The sequence below is a fragment of the Balaenoptera physalus genome, assembly GCF_965194825.1.
Source record: "Balaenoptera physalus genome assembly, chromosome: 6".
NCBI classification, from domain to species: domain Eukaryota; kingdom Metazoa; phylum Chordata; class Mammalia; order Artiodactyla; family Balaenopteridae; genus Balaenoptera; species Balaenoptera physalus.
Genome location: NC_138885.1, coordinates 52,588,413 through 52,605,274, shown reverse-complemented (window position 1 = coordinate 52,605,274; position 16,862 = coordinate 52,588,413). Strand labels below are relative to the sequence as shown.

At 42.6% G+C, this 16,862-nt stretch overlaps 1 protein-coding gene and 1 long non-coding RNA gene across 4 annotated transcripts in view; one reads left to right on the top strand and one right to left on the bottom strand.

The window, feature by feature from the left end:
• Positions 1-2,529: 2,529 nt before the first annotated feature.
• LOC309662432 lies at positions 2,530-9,716 on the bottom strand. Of its 2 annotated transcripts, none has more exons than XR_014264673.1 (2): positions 9,427-9,716; positions 2,530-8,807 (listed from the first exon to the last, which is right to left on the bottom strand). It is a non-coding gene; the product is annotated as an uncharacterized lncRNA (long non-coding RNA). The 2 variants fall into 2 exon arrangements; XR_014264674.1 differs by having other exon boundaries at positions 9,439-9,716.
• An 83-nt stretch (positions 9,717-9,799) lies between these two features.
• The window catches only part of ACVR1 (activin A receptor type 1), a 125,394-nt gene continuing 118,331 nt past the window's right edge, over positions 9,800-16,862 (top strand). Inside the window, exon 1 of one of the 2 annotated variants that reach the window (XM_082465074.1) lies at positions 9,800-10,354. The gene's annotated coding sequence lies outside the window, so the exon portion shown is untranslated. The remainder of the gene's footprint in view (positions 10,355-16,862) is intronic. The other variant, XM_082465075.1, reaches the window with a different exon arrangement.

Below are 16,862 nucleotides of genomic sequence, written 5' to 3'. Positions count from 1 at the left end.
GTGGAGCCCACTGACCTGGTCTCCCCAACAGATCAATGGCATCGACATCACCACCACCACCACCACCAAGAACAAAAATGGGTGGGGTTGGGGTAGGGAGGGAGGACTAAATGTTCTCAAAATTAAAAGAGACTTAATAAAAGGCCAAACAACTAAGTGATACAAGCAGGTATTGTCTGGGTCCTGATTTGATGAAAGACCTTTCTGAGAAAATCTAGGCAATTAGAATCTGAACTGGGGATGTACCAAGTAATCATTAATTTTAGAATCTGAACTGGGGATGTACCAAGTAATCATTAATTTTAGAATCTGAACTGGGGATGTACCAAGTAATCATTAATTTTGTTAGGTATGTTAGTGGCATTACGGTTGGGTAAGAAAATGTCCATATGTTTTAGAGATGCTTGCTGAAATCTGTAGGAATGGAATGATATGACGGCTGAAGTTTACTTCTAAATAAGACCCCCTCCCCCCACCCAAAAAAAACGGGGTGTGAAAGGGGGCATGGGAAATAGATGAATCAAGTCTGGCCTAATCTTGATCATTGTTCGACCTGGTGATAGGTATATGGGGTTCATTATTCTATTTTTTTTCTTTTATGTTTATGTTTGAAAGTTTTCATTAAAAAGTAACCATAACATCATGAAATCCTCAAAAAAACAGGAAGAAGAACAAGAAAAGTGGAGTTGTACTAAATTTTTCTAAATTCTTTTCAAAATAGAAAACCCCATCATTCTATTTCAAAGTCTGAACAATGATCACTGTAAAAATATAAAGCAATTTTTGTTTTGATTTTCAAAATCAAATAGTATCTAATTAAGGCTGTGTTCTGATTATTACATTTTACTGGTACCTAATACATCACTAACTGCAAATCAACTAGAAGCAGACAATTCACAGTAGAAGAACTTCTGATGAACGTTTGATTTGTCAACAAATCTTTGCTTGATTTGTCAACAGGGAACCCCGACCTTTAGCAGCAATAGAGTAAGCTTTTCTAAATTGAAAGCTCATCTCAGCTCTTTGAGAGGTTGTATGGAATGGCCTTTGCTGTGTGTTCACTCAGATCAATAAATTGCCTTTTTCCTCTCTCTTCACCAAACGGGTTACGTGGCCATTTTCTATCCAGGAATAATCGCTCTCATCAATACTTTTTCCTTGCTGTTTGTGTATTTCTTTTCCCTTCCAAGGTCCTGAAGAGATTCAAATGTTTTCACATCCCACATGTTGAAACTTCAGTTTCTTAGCTGTGATCAGTATAACATCTTTAGCTGCTAAAGAATGATACGTTTGCTTTCTTCATTCCACATTGGATCTCTGTGTTAGAAACTGGAGGATTATTTGGTAACCTTTTGTATTCTGTGGTGAAGCACTGGGAGGAACTGAGTCATAGTTAATCTTCAGACTGTTAATTAACACAACACTGTGAATCAACTATACTACAGTAAAAGAAAGTTAATATCACACACACAAAAATTCAGACTGTTCATTGGCTTAAAAACTCATGTTTGTCAAAAAGAAAGATGGAGTGAGACTTGAGTGCATTTTATATATCCTAGTATATTTGGCCCAGTGTTGATGTTACCTTTTACAGGGGTGGGTGAACTTGGCTGAACACAAGTTACCTGGCAACTTAGGAAAATCAAAGCTTATTAAAACAGTTTTTATATTATTGGTAGTAAATACAGTATTATTTTGGGAGCTTTAGAATGAAATTGTTGAACTGTTTTATCAAACTGCAAGGAACTTCAAAGAAGTTAGCAATTTCTTAAGTAAAATAGGAAAGAGTCCCTGTAAAGAAAGGCAACCAGTCCCATTGCAAAAATGTGAGAAATAATAAGTGGAAACCAAGTCAATCTTTAAAAGTTGTTTATAGATTGGAATTTCTACCTGGTCAATGCTCAGCAGGAAAGGAAAATAGAAAGCTCTTTATACTCTTGTCAATAAAAATAACACTAACACTCCAATGGAATAATAGGGAAAGGGCATTAACTGAAAAGAAAATTAGAAAAATACAAACAGTTGATATATTTATGAGCAAGGTACAACCTCATTAGCAATCAAGAGGATGCAAATTAAAACATAGATGTTTTTAAATTTCCAAATTGGCAAGGATAATAGAGGGTGTGGTGACAAAGACAGCAAAGGGTATGGTGAGATGGACAAGCTACTGGAAGCAGTTCAGATTACTTAGCAATTGGAAATATGATCTAGATTCCTACTTTGAGGAACCTATCCTAAGGAAATAATGAGATGCTGTAAAAGGTTGTGGTCTATCCATAGGCTTAAATCAGTCAAAAAAATCATACTCTCAGAGAATCTCTAATGACTTGGGAAAATGCTAATAATATAACTAAGACAAGTAGGAGAAAGCTATGCTTATTTCCTTGTAATATATAAATATGCACAGAAAAGACCAAGAGAAAATTATCCAAAATTTATATCTATTTATATCAGAAATAGTAAAATTAAGTGATTTTATCTCCTTTGAAATACTTTTCCTCTGTATATTTTCATAGTGAATATTGCATTATTTTAATTTTCTTTCTAATAGATTTGTTTATTTTTATTATAACAGTACCAATTACTTTAAAATTTTTAGTAAATACAAATAAGAATAAAAAGTGTAAATATGGTGAGCTAATGTGTACAGGGTATCTTTTGGAGGTAATGAAAATGTTTTAAAATTGATTGTAGTGATGGCTGTAAAACTCCGTGAATATACTAAAAACCATTGAATTGTACACTCAAATGGGTTAAATGGGTTAATTGTATGGTATGTGACTTTAACCTCAATAAACTTGCTATAAAAACCAAGAAAGTATAAAGATCACCCACATTGCCAAGATTACCACTGACAGCATCTTATTGCATATCTTCCAAACTCATTTCTGTGCATCATACATATCTGTTTAAAAATTAAAAATCAGATCATACAATGCATATCATTTAAAAAGCATTTTTAATTACAACGTGTATAACTTTCTAATCAGAAAGTATAAAGGGACCTAAAGGTGATTAGGACAGCCGGGTTCCGAATCCAGCCTTACCTTAAGGAGTTGTGAGACCTTGAGGAATCACATGACTTTTCAGCAATAAACTTTTTCCTTGTAAAAGGCAGAGCTGGGACTAGATGAGATTTTGGTCCCTTCCAGTCTTACTTCTGTGAATCTATGTTTACTTGAAGGGGGGAACAATAATAGTAAAACTTGTAATTACTTCGTTGTAATAGCAAAGACTATTTAACAATAGGGCCTAGTATTATTGGTATGGTGATAAATAAAGGAAGCAAAGGACAGAAGAGTGCACAATGTATAGTTTTAAAATGTCTACAATGTTTCTGTAAGGACACATAGAAGCCGGCATTAAGAGGATGGGTGGCTGGGAAAATGGTGATTCTGGAATTTACTTTTTGTTATACAATATATCCTTTTGTATTTGCATACTTTGTATCTTTTTTTTTAAACAAAATAATTATTAGGGGAAAAATCTTGTTAACAAAGGAGTACAGATGTCTCGGGTGCAATGATAAATGACTTCAAGCAAACTTGTCACTCACTCCTTTGCTTAAACCCCTTTAATCACTTCCCTGGCTCTGTTCTTGTGAGACCTGCATGAATGGGCTGGGCCACCTCAGTCTTCTCTGGTCACTTCACCATATGCTCCTTTCACTCCAGTGCCACTGGCCTTCTGTTAGTTCCTAGAGAATCTTAAGCTTTTCGTCCCCCAAAATGTCAAACACAGCATCAACAATTTCAGATAATAAGCTTCTTAGTAATTCTAACATGAGTCGTGGAATTTTGAAACTGAGAGACCTCTGAAACGCAATTCACCCCTCAGTTTCCACCTAAGGAGAAGCTAGGCTCTGCAATCTGAAGTTACCTGCCTAACTAAGGTCACATAGCTAGTCCTCGGCTGTATGTAATTAACCTTACTTAGCAGCTGATCTCTGGAGTTTCATTAAACAAAAGTAGGTTAACAAAAAGGAAGCCTTTGGATTTTAGATATTGGTAGAGTAGGGCTACACTAGGACTTGGAAAATTAATTTGATTTCTTATCCATGAAAATGTCTTCATGATGCCAGTGTTCGGAGGGACCAGTCAGGCAAAGGAATGTTCCTTAAAAACAAAAAGCCACTGTAATGCTGGATTCTACCAAGAACTACACAGTTATATTCAAAATATATTTGTTTAATTTGAGGAAGGAATTAATTTGGTTGTCCTGAGGGCATTCATACACGGGAGTAGCTTTTAAAAAATCCACATTCTACAATGTAGCAAAATTAACCATAGTTAAGCGAATTAGAAACTCAAGCAGCTTCAGAATGTGTGCAAGACCGAGCACAGGGCTGATGGGCATCTAGCCCTCAAGGTTGCAAGGAAATGAGTCACAAAGAGACTGAGATGCAGGCAAAGAATGAGACAAGGCTCTGAGACCTCTGGGAAATTTTCTTCTGAAAGATATGGACCTACCAGCAGAGCACAAAAAGGCCTAATTTGAATTCTATTCTCTAATTCCTAACTCCCGCTTCACACATATAAGTCCATATACATTCCTCACCAGTTAGGTTTGTTCCATGATCGTCAGACCCTTTAAAAATATATGCATTTCTATTTTTATAATGATTATTTCTGCTTATGAAAGTAATATAGAAAACTTACAACATACAGACATGTGTAAAGAATAAGTCAACCCTATCCATGATTCAAAGATAATTACCACACATCTGAAATAATTTCCTTCTAGTCTTTCATCTTTGTGTATATGTGAGTGTGAGGGATTTGTGTGTTTATAAGGGTCATGGAATTGGAATATTATCTTTGTATCCTATTTTTTCAACTTATGCTTTATTGCTGGCATTTCCAAAATTATTAGATGATGGTCATTCTTTTATATAAATCTTTGTGTGATTGATGATTATTTTCATAGAATAAATTCCTGAAATGGGATTAAAGTATCGGGGTATAAATATTTTTAAGGTATTTGATACATATCATTTAATTATCTTCAAGAAACTGCTTTCCAGTTTACAGTCTCCACAGCAACTGAATGTCCTTTAAAAGTCAATCTTACCAACAGATAAGATGCTCAATTGCTGACAAATTGTGTAAAACATTTTATCTCAGTTTTGTTTGCACTACCCTTTCAATTTTTAGAGTAAACTTTTTCCTGATGTTCATATGTAAAATTTATTTTTCCTTGTCTGTTATGACATCTACCCAACTTTCTATTAAAAGGTACATTGTGTTGATTTGTAAGTTTTTTTAATATATTAAAGATTTTAACCCTTTCGAGTATATGTTGTAAGTAGCTTCACTACTTGGCTCCCCCCACCCCCTTTTATTTGTTTGCTTGTTCCCTAAGGCATTTTAAGGAAAAAAATTTACATAGTCAAGCCAACCAATCTTTTTTATTTCTTCCATAGCTTTTATTTAGAAAGTCCTTTCTGGGAATTCCCTGGCGGTCCGGTGGTTAAGAATTGGCATTTTCACTGCTGTGGGCCTGGGTTCGATTCCTGGTCTGGGATCCTGCAAGCCCTGTGGTACAGACAAAAAAAGTCCTTTCCTCATCCAAAGGTATCTACCTATATTTGCTTTGAGTTAATTTATAATCTAAAAAATATGTTTAACTCTTTATTTCTTCTGGAAATCTTTTCAGGAATGGTGTGAGAAGATGCAATAATAGGATTTTGTCCAAGTGCCTCAACATTGTTTAATGAATAATCTTTCCTTTCTGCAATGGTTTTGTAATGCCTCTTTTATCACATGGTTGGCTCATAGCCGCACACTGGTTTGCATGTAACCCGCTGTGCCAGGAATCACTGGATGAACTTTCCCAAGTGGGAAGTGGCTGTAGCTCCCACAGTTCTTTGAATATGGTGGATGGCCAATAAAGTCTTGTATGAAATGAACAATTAACGAGTCATTCATACACCTGGGAAAGTTTAACTGGAAGATAAACAAGTGTCTGTCCTAACTGGTTAAATGTTTACCTTTTGAGGAAAAGGGTGCCAGTCCTGATAGGACTTTTAGTGACCCTTTCAGGTTATGATATCCCTTCCACCTCTTACTGTTCTGATCCAGTCATTTCAATCTTTGGAACATAATACTGGTTTCTTATGGGCCTCAGTATTAGGACTAAATTCTAGATCTCAGGGTCTTTTAATTCATCATTCGCCAGGAATAGTTACGATGCAGCTTGGTCAGTATTTCCCACACTTGAGTAATGTATGGACACCTTCAAAAGGAAAAAAAATTCCATGGACCTTCAGTGATGCCTTAAATAATTTTTATAAAATTTCATTTAAATGAACTGCATGTTCTTTATAGGTACATAGCAAAAAAGGGTAGTGGAATCATGGTTGTATGGTAGACATTTATATGATCCAGAATATGCATCATATTAATTACTTTAATATGATATTAATTTCTTTTAAAAATATTGTAACTGAAGCAAAAGAACAAATTTCATAGAGAACTTGGAGATCCCCTAAGAGCATGTGTCCTAGTTCCAGTCTAACAAAACAGAAATGGGAGAATTGCTTTACCATAAACCACATCCAGCCCTCAAACTGTGTGCTTTTTCTAAGCAGTTTGGATGCCTACCCAGCCTTCAACGCTCAACTTAAATGTGAACGACCACTCAACTAGATGTAAACTAATCTCCATATGCTTGTAACCATTACACAACTGTACAACCAAAACTAAATATGAACAAAACTATAAAACCAATGCTTCAAATAACTTTATTTAATAAGACAGATGATATTGTCTTGCTGAACAAAAATGTCTGCTCGCATTGTAAACATGGTACTATTGCCTGCTGGGAGCAGGGATATTTTTTTGGTTCTACATGCCCAAATCAAATGAACAGACTTATCAGAATTTGTTTGTTCATTCCTTCAACCATTAATCTTTATTTTTCTTCCAGAAACCTCTAGAAATTTAACTGCAGCACATCAATCCATCATGATTCTCATCAACACCAGCTCTCAAACATCCCACCAATATTCTTCTAAAGAATTTGCTTGTAAAAGTTGATATACATAACTAAGCTGAATTTTGCTTTATAGGTTTTAATAAGCCATGTTCCTTTATACCATTATGAAAGGAAAACACTCTGGGAGCCAAAAAGAAATGGCTTTAAGATGAGAGAAAATCACTCACTATAGTTACTTAGATATTTTAAATGAAATCATTTCTAAAAATTATAATTTATATTCTGTATCACAATCTGCAAAATTTTATGGAATAAATTTCCCCAATTTTATAGGAAAATATTGTACAGGGCTCTTAGGTTGCTCAAGATTCTGTTTCCTAATAGTTTTTGAAAGCTGTTGACTTTTAGAAATGAACATGTTGATCTGGGCGTAAAGGAGGAGGATATGCAGAAAACAGAAGAGTTGCCAATTCACAATGCAGCAGGCAATTAATTAACAAGAGTCCTGCTCCCTGAAACATACGATGGAAGAGATCTGGGAATCTGAGAAAAACAGAAGATGTATTTCCTCCAAGTTACTTTACTAGTGTGATTTTCCACCAGAGTTAAATCAGTGCGTTAGATGTTGGGGTGAGCTGTGGTTCTCAATGGGCAGTGATTTTGCTTCCTTCCACCTCCCTAGACATTGGGCAATGTCTGGAGACATTTTTGGTTGTCATGACTGTGGAGGGAGTCCTATTTACATGTAATGGATAGAGGTCAAGGATGCTGCAAAAACCTCTTACATTGCACAGGACAGCACCCCACAATAATTATCCAACCAAAGATGTCTATAGCACCAAGGTTGAGAAACCCTGGGTTAAGGTATCCAAGCCAAAGGACTGTATTTGGGCTATATTCTTGCATTGGTGGGCCTTGTGTTAAGGGCTGTACCCTTGTGTATCCTCCTGTTTTATACACACACACACACACACACACACACACACACACACACACAATCTATCAATTTATCTATGTTACAAGGCTGCAAGAAGTACCCAGAATCCTCCCAGAGAGTCTCCTGGAATACAACTTAGTTTACATGAGGGTTGAGTTAGAGGATTCTGCATCGAGCCAGCCACCCAATAAGACCGCTGTGAAGTCAGAGATAAAAGGAACAGTCAAACGCTTAACAGGATTCATTAGTTCATTTATTGACTTACTCAGCAAACCTTCATTGAGTACTCACATGTGCTACTCTGCTAGGCATGATGATACGTGGTGGACACAACCAAACTTGGTTTCTGCCCTCTTGGAGCTTACAGCCTAGAGGATACTACAAGACAGCTTACCAAGAAGAGGTCAGTAACATGAGGACGCTGTAAATGGACCCGACCGAGGAATATTTACACAGCAGCTTGAGAAGCTCCCACATGTGTGTAATCTCATTTGAACCGCACAACAAACTTCATGAGACAGGCTATATTCCCTCTTAAAGAGGGTAAAAATGTGCCCAAGGTCACACAGTTTGTAAGTGGCAGGGCTGACGCTTCAGCCAAGTGACACTGAGGTCCCTGCCACATTGTTCTACAGAGCCAGAATACATACAGGCACTCTTGCTTGACTGACCTGTAATTTCCTCTCCTGATTCCCACCAGTCATACAGGTACAAAGCCCTTCCCCTTATGGAAAAATGCCCCCAGCCTTCTACATCTTCTTGCTTGTATAGTACCTGGGGATTCTTTTCTAGGGGTTTCATGTATATTTGCCTTGTGTTTCTAATTAGATTGTGAACTCCTGACCTGCAGGGACCAGATCTTCCATTTTCTTTGCAGCCTTTTGCAGTACTGCAGACAGTCACCCAGTAAATGCCTGCTGCATGAATGAACCTGTAGAGATAAAAATACTTTATGGTAGTCCCATTTATTAGCTTCACGCTTTTATTTGGCTTTGTGATAGAACTGTGCATTCTAAACTTCTAGAGGGCAGAGAAAATGGCTTGGTGCTTTCCTTACACTCAGCAGGCACCATGCAAAATTTGATCCTCACATGCCTTTTTGATGCTCTGGATAATATTAGCACACTGGTGTGTTTTGTGTATCTAAGGACCGAGGTTGTCAGCCTCTCTGTAGCGAGGAATGTCCTTTCCTATCCACTGTAAGCTCTCATGGCGCCTAGGACAGGGCTAGATTACCGCAGAACCCCCCTCCCCACGCCCCAAATGCATATTTTTATTACTAAGGAGGCGGACTGCAAAAATGGCAAGCTCTTGCATAACCCCAGACCTTGCGAGGAAATCAGCGAAGTGGAAGGGGATCGAAGACAGGTCAGAAATGGCCTGGATGAGAATGCCGAGGCTTCTCTCCGAGAATCCAGCCTAAGTCTGCCAAGCTGGACTCCAGCCGCACGCCGCCCGAAGTCCCGAGCCCGGGAGGCAGCCCGCCCACCCGCCGGCCCGCCGGCCCGCCCGCCCCCGGGAGCTGTCCAGACGGCCCCGCCCGCGCCTACCTGGGCACTCACCCCGCTGCGCAGCCTCGCCACCTCCCACCCCGGCCGTGGGAGCCCGGTTCGGGCCTGCCCCGCCGCCTCCCCGCCTCCGAGGAGCCCCGCGGGCGGCGCGCTCGCAGCCTCCTCCTTGCCGGCCAGACAGCGCCGGGCGCGCCGGGGGCGGCTCGGCCAGGCTCGGCGGGGCTCGGCGGGCTCGCCCCCGGCTAGGCGCCTGCAGGGGGCGCGGGGACGGCCCCGCCCCGCCGCCTTCCCTCTCCCTCCCGGCTGCCTGGATCCGCGCCGGGAGGAAATGATGTGTTGCTGCCTGGTTAATCACAGCTCCAGACACTCATTGGCCGAGCGCTCCGCAGCCACTTCCTTCTCCTCCTCCTCCCGCTCCTCCCGCTCCGGCTCCTGCTCTTTGCAGCCGCCGCCGCAGCCGCAGCCTCCCCCTCGGCGCTGGGGGAACTTTTCTACTCTCAGTGACCGTCCTACCCCCCCACCCCCGCCGCCCCCCGGGCCAGCCCCCACCCGGCCCGCCCGCGGCCGTCTTTCCAGCCCGTGCCGCAGCGCCTCGGGAAGTTTATTCCGCCCGCCCTCCTCCCCTTCCTTCTCCGCCTCCTCTTCACCCCGCCTCCCCTCCCTCCTCCGGCTCTTTCCCCGGGGTGGCTGCCGCTGCCGCCGCCGCTGCCAGGCTGCTCCTCGGCCAGCCGCGCCGGCCCCAGGGCCGGAAAGCCCCTGGCGCCCCGCACCGGCTCGCCGCACCCGCCCGCCGCAGCCGCCGCCGCTGCCGCTTTGGGCCGGCCGCCGGCCTTCGGCCCCGCGGAGTTCCGGGCTCCCTCGCCGGCTGCACCGCCCCGCCCCGCGCCGTGCCGCGCCGACCTGCAGCGCCCGGCTGGCTCGCACTCCGCCTCCCCCGGCTCGGCCCCCCGCCGCCGCGGGACCAGAGGTTAGTGCAGGTCGCCGGCCGCGCCTGCCGGAGCCGGGAGGACCGAGGGAGGAGGGAGCCTAACCGGAGAAGGAGCAGGAATTGGGGGTGGGAGGGTGGGCGTCTGAGGTGCCTCCCCCTCGCTTTCATTCCTTTCTCCCCCAAGCCGATTCACTCTCGGTGGGGGAAGCCGCCGCGGAACAAAACTGTCTTGCTGTGGGCCTGAACTGCCGGTGGGATGTGGCAGAGGGCAGAGGCGCGGAGTGCGGTGGTCTCTGCTTTGCAGTGTGTGTGTGTGTGTGTGTGCGTGTGCGTGTGTGTGTGTGCGCGTGTGTGCATGTAGTGAACTCCTTCAGGGTGCGTGCCTCTGACCTGTAAATCGATCTGACCGCCTGGCCACGGGGCTCACCTTCCTAGCTGAGCTTGGTAGAGAGTAAAGGAATGGGCGAATCACCCCCACCCTCAAAATATCCGTCTCTTCCAAGAGGAATTTTCTGCTGGAAAGACAGCCAATAAACTCTGCTCAACGCCCTCCCTCCGTCAGTTCTTTCTAGCTGCAGTTTCAAAAAAGCTTGAAAGCCAGGAATGTGGGATTCATCTTCTGATCCCCAGAAGGCAAATGTGGTTACAGATGTTGCACGGTACTTTGCCAAGTTTAAAATCCTTCCTTCAACACGGTCACCAAAACAGCGAGGCTAGACCCTTGGGTGCGCTGGGGAGAGATGTGGGCCTCTGGGGCTGCCGGACTCCCTAACTTCCGTCGGGTTCTGGACTGCCTCAGCTCTGTCCAGTTTGTGCCAGATAGGTCTCCCACTCTCCCCAGACTCCCCTTCTTTTCCCCGGGAGTTTTGAACGCTCCTTGCATGGGAGAGAAACTGTTCAAGAAGCTACTTAGGGAAGAAAACATTCCACTTAGTAGCAAAAGACATGTCTTGCTTAAAAAGTTGTGCTTAACGTGGCTTTGGGAGAGAGGTAGCAAAGTAATACAATGGATTTGTTAATTTTATTGGGCTTTCTTTTTAGAAGTGTGTGAGGTGGGAGTTCGATGATGATGAGAAAAGGGACTGATCTCATACGTACTTTGTATATTTTTGAAAAGAGGCCCTCGCATTTAGACATGGCTAACCCAGTGGTTTTAAAGAATCCTGTCCCACAGATGCAGACTGCTCTGACAGCCCAAGGAAAGGCGGTGGCAAAAAATAGACACCACCTCCCTTTTCCCCCCCAAAAATTCTTCCTGGAAAGGTGGTGGTAAGAAATTTCAAGAGCTGGGCTGATCCAAGTGGCGATCCTTAAATGGAAACACTATAGTATGTCCTGGCACTTGTCTCTGGAGGTGGGTGGCTGGCAGGGGGCCCGGGCTCGGGCAGCCAGCAGACACTAGACTCGTGCTGACCTCAGACACTGGCCTCGCCACCCGGTTTTACAGTATGTGCTTGAGTATGAAATATGGGTCTTCACCATTTCACTGATGGGGACACAGGGGTTGGGAGGTTATCTTAGGCCTGGTCAGGACTTGGATCACCTGGCTTCTAAGACCAAGTCTCCCTTCTTGTGATTCAGTTGTTTTTGTCTTCTGTCCTGGGATTAAAAAAACAGAAGTCTTTTGAGGCTGAGATGTGTAGGCCTTAGACTGATGGCATTGTGTGTTGGATAATCGCATTTCTACCGTCACCCCTTCTGAAGATACTCAAAGATGGTGAATGATGTTGCAATAAATTCTGGATAGATGGCAAAAAAAATCAAGGGCCGGGATGGGTTCATTCTCTCCTTTTCTAGAAGTACGGGTAAGTTTTACTTGAAATGGAGAGAGTGGTTTTAAATAAAACTTGATATAGGTAGTAGTTTTACAACTTTCGTACCTTGGAAGCGAGTGATCATTTGAATCCGAATAAGTTTCTTGTTACCTTTAAGTAATTTAAAAGGATACTAAGGATGCAGAGTAAAGATGGAGGAGTATGCCATATTCAGGAATGTGGCGAATTAATTTCAGAAGTGAGGAACTTAATTCCATTAATAGTATTGTAATGTTCTTTTTTCAAAGTAGTGATTTACCAAATTTTGTGCATTTGTCGACAGAACGGATAACTGATTGAATCAGTAAGTAGAGACTATGCCTCTATCTTACCCTAGATTGCACAGAACTAGTCCCGTGATGATCGTGATAGGCTTCTAGGTAAGGTGGGATTGAGAAGTCCAGCTTTCTGTGGGAGGGAGGGATGGGGTAGGAATGGATATGAAAAATGATCCTGCTATTCAAGGTCATGAGGTGAAGATGGAATCAATGCGTAAATAGTGTACTTTAGGCAAACAGGAGCTGGGACTGGAAACTCTCCTCTGTGCTTGCTCTGCTGTTGGATCCCTGACTCTTGATTTATTTTTACATGTTAGAAATCAGGGAGAAGTAAACTACTGACGGTGGCAAAATCCTCTGATGTGTTTTGAGTGAATTTAATGACAGACATGTTGATTTGGGGAGGAGGTGGAGTGGATACAACATGCCAGGCACTGTGCTCAGCTCCTTACACGCACTTTTTCATTATATTTTCACAACAACCATATGTTTTATTATCATTTCATTCCTTTACAATAAGAAATTGAGGCTTGGCAGAATTAAGTTGCCCTAAGCTGTAGAGCTAATCAGTGGTGGAGTGGGGGATTTGAACCAGGAGTTTGTGGGACTGTGGAACCCATGCTCTCGGCCATTCTTGCCAGTGTTTGCCAAAGGTCATTCATTTGTACACTGTCTTCATGAGTTTACCATAGCTAAGTCTGTCTCAGTCTATTAATTAGTTAGTATTTGTCTTTAAAGCAACGATTCACCTTTAAAAAAAACCCTTAAAGACATCATCTTTTAAGAAGAAACAATATAACACTGCTGTATCTGGAAAGCTAACTCACAGGTTATGATTAGGAAATAATCCTAAAGATGCATTCATACTTTTTAAAAAAAATTAATTAATTAATTTTTGGTTGCGTTGGGTCTTCGTTGCTGCACGCGGGCTTTCTCTAGTTGCAGCGAGCGGGGGGCTACTCTTCCTTGTGGTGCGCAGGCCTCTCATTGTGGTGGCTTCTCTTGTTGCAGAGCACGGGCTCTAGGCGCATGGGCTTCATTACTTGTGGCTCATGGGCTCAGTAGTTGTGGCTCACGGGCTCTAGAGCGCAGGCTCCGTAGTTGTGGCGCACGGGCTTAGTTGCTCTGTGGCATGTGGGATCTTCCCAGACCAGGGCTCGAACCCGTGTCCCCTAGCATTGGCAGGTGGATTCTTAACCACTGCGCCACCAGGGAAGCCCGATGCATTCATACTTAGATTGAAACCCAAGTTCAGGATAATGAATTCCGTGTGTGTGTGTGTGTGTGTGTGTGTGTGTGTGTGTGTGTGTGTGTGTGTGTGTTGCGGGGACCTGGGGATCTGGGTGGGGTGGAGGAGGTAGTTAGATGATACAGTATTGGGTGATATTCTGGTTTTTGGATTAAGTGATGTGTTCATGGGTGCTGATTTTATTTTTAGACTTTATAACCTACATACACGATGCATACTTTTTTATAAAAAGATAAAGGAAATTAAACACATAACCATTAACATAATGATTACTTGGGGAGTATTTCACTGCACTGTGTAGACTTAGCTTGGTGCCTGCGTGAAGTAGGCACGCAAGAACTGTTGGCTGATTGACAAGACCCCAGGTGATAATTTTAAAGCAAGCTGATTGTTGTCGTACCTGAATAAGATTGAGGTATGTCCCCCCTGCCCCCTGCCCATTTTCTCCTGCTTCTACTCTCATTTCCAATACTGTGACTAGAATAACAGCACGGACTGTTGTGTGGTTTCTCCTGACGGCGGTTATGGGAGACATGGGCTGGGCTGAAGCTGGCACTTCTCAGCATCACCTTGTCTTATATAGCTAGTGCTCAGGATGGGGCAAAGAATGCTGTCATGAAGTGTTAAAACGCTTTCGGTTTTACCCAGTGTAAGTGTGACCATTCAGACTGGGAAGCCGCTATTTAAGTTAAAGCAGTGCCTGGCTAAAATGTTCACAGCATTAAACTGGCGAGGCTCTGAAATAAAGCCATCAGAGATTTTAATTGGAGTCCACATAGTCTCCTGTTTTGTTTTCCCAAGCAAATATTGGGCACTGTGGCTTTATTCCTGGAAATGAGGATTTGAATTGGGTTTCCTGGTACAAAATGCTTTCTTTGATCTCTTGGAGTGAAAACTTTGTGTTTCTTTCTGTGGCCAACTCCAGCTCTTAAAAGAACCAAATGGAATACTTACCTCTTCTTTTTTAATACTTGGCCATAGACTGCTCTTGCTTGCCATGCTAGTTTAAGAATCAGAAGTTCCAAACCAGGATTTGTCTATTGGGAAGGGCCTTCAAATTAAAGACCCCTTGTGAAAGAGCTTCGTCAAGTTGGTGTGGTTGGCACGTCACTGCCGTTGGTTCAGATAGAAGGTAGTTTTACTTGAACTTATGCTCTCAAAATTAACTAATAGGAGACCCAGCAGCTTCCTTTTTGAAGTTGAAACAAATATTTCCCCCACCCCCAATATTCAAACCGGCTGCACAGTCGAATAATATTCTTGTGCTCTTATATGTGTTTCTGGAAATCTGAGCTTGTTTATATGTCTAAAAGACTCTTCTGTGATCCAGGAGAGCTTTGTTTTCCAGAGCCACCGCTACTCAGTTGTTTGATTTTTGGGTTTCAGTCTTTGACCAACATTCCACTTTGCCCATTCGAGTTGCTTCATTGTTTGCTCTGGGTATTTGACGTTTATTTCTGTGACTGGGAAGGTGACTTTACAGTTTAGCCTTTCCAAATTTTGTGGAGGTTCATGCAGCAGGTGAAGTTTGTTTTTGGAGGATGGGCTAGGTCAGAGGGTCTGATTTAGCACAGGTGTCCTGATGGGTTTGCAGGAGTTCAGCTCTCTCATCATAAGGCTAAACCTTGGCTGCCCTATCCCTCTTTCCCCCACTTTTGAGGACGGTCAAATCCTTCAGGGCTCAGAATGGTTGGTCATTGCAAGCAAGAATGCTTCCTGGATTTTGCCTTTTGACATTCTTTTAGTGTTTGGTCATCTTCACTACTCATTCTGGGACTTGATTGATCTCTTTGAGGGCAAGGACTTTAAGTTATTCATTCCTCCATTTTTAAAGTTCTACACAATTCATTTCCCTTCACCAATTTAAGACTTTTCAAATTCTCTCGCTGGGCTCCTTGAGGGCAAGGACTGTGTTGTATTCATCTTTTGTGTATCTCTTGCACCTAATATAATACCTGGCCCGGACCACACAATCAGTAAATTGTTTTTTAATTGCTGAGAGAATGATTGGATGGTTGCACGTGAAAGGAGCAAAGGAAGCCAGTGCTCTAGACAGTCAGGGAGGCGGTCGCAAGACAAGATGATGCCAGACACAAGTCCTTAAATGTGTTTGGGAACCAGGGACAAAAGACACTCTAGGTTGAAGGAACTGTTTTTCATATTCCTTTATTATGCTTGGTATTTTAACTTAGTGAACTCAACAAACATCTATTGTATTCTCTTCGTAAATGTTTACTTTTTTTGATTGTTTTTGGAGTTCGGGATGACACCTCTTTTTTGGGGGAAAAATATCTCAACTAATTTTTCCTAGCCTGCAGAGCCAGGACTGCAGTAAGTACCATGTGTGTGGCTGGACTCAAACTGGTGAATTGACTCCTTGACACTAGCTTTCTCCTGTTGCATATGTTCTCAAATGGTTGACCGTGAAAATAGTGTGGTAGACAGTGCTCATGTGAGAGGTGGAAGGTGGATGACCTCTTGGGAAAATGGACAGAATCCAAAGTAAACTCCTCTTTCGGTAGGTTTTTAAGGGCTGAGTTGAGTGGGTGTCCCACGTAGACCTTTTCCACTCGAACGCGTGACAGCTGGGTGCCTTGCTCATCTGTGAAAGCCGGATGGGCCTTTGTGGCCACCATGCAGCGTGGATGCCATTGAAAATAAGATTGCTCTAGTTTTTGTTTCTTTTTCTTTTTTAGGCATTTTTGGAAGAATTATTGACTGAACTAAAAAATAACGTTGAGTTTGAAGAGAAATGTGCAGAGGGGATAAAGGAAGGTAGGGGTGATCTCGGACAAAGCTAGATATTAGATGTGGGATGATACTTGGAGTTTGGAGAGCAGGTACTGAGAAAAATGAGCCATAAAAAGAACTTGAGAAAAAGCACTTCTGGTCTAGAGGGGATAGGTTGAGGAGCTATTTTAAACCAAGTTCTGAATCTTCACTTTTGCCGTGATTGGTAAGCGGTGTTACACTCTGGGTGAAAATCCAATGTGCTTGTTCACTCTCCTTAAGTGATAGTTCAGTGCTTATAAGCAAATAACCACCAAGAGAGCCAGAGCTTTTGGACTTGTAACTTGATGTCAGGGACTGACAAGAGATAGAAATATATGGAGGGACAACCGGTAGGAAGAAAAAGTGTTAGGTGGTTTTCTAGAGTGACTCTTACCTTCCTTTATGGGAATAGGAAAATGGTAAGGGAAAAGTGT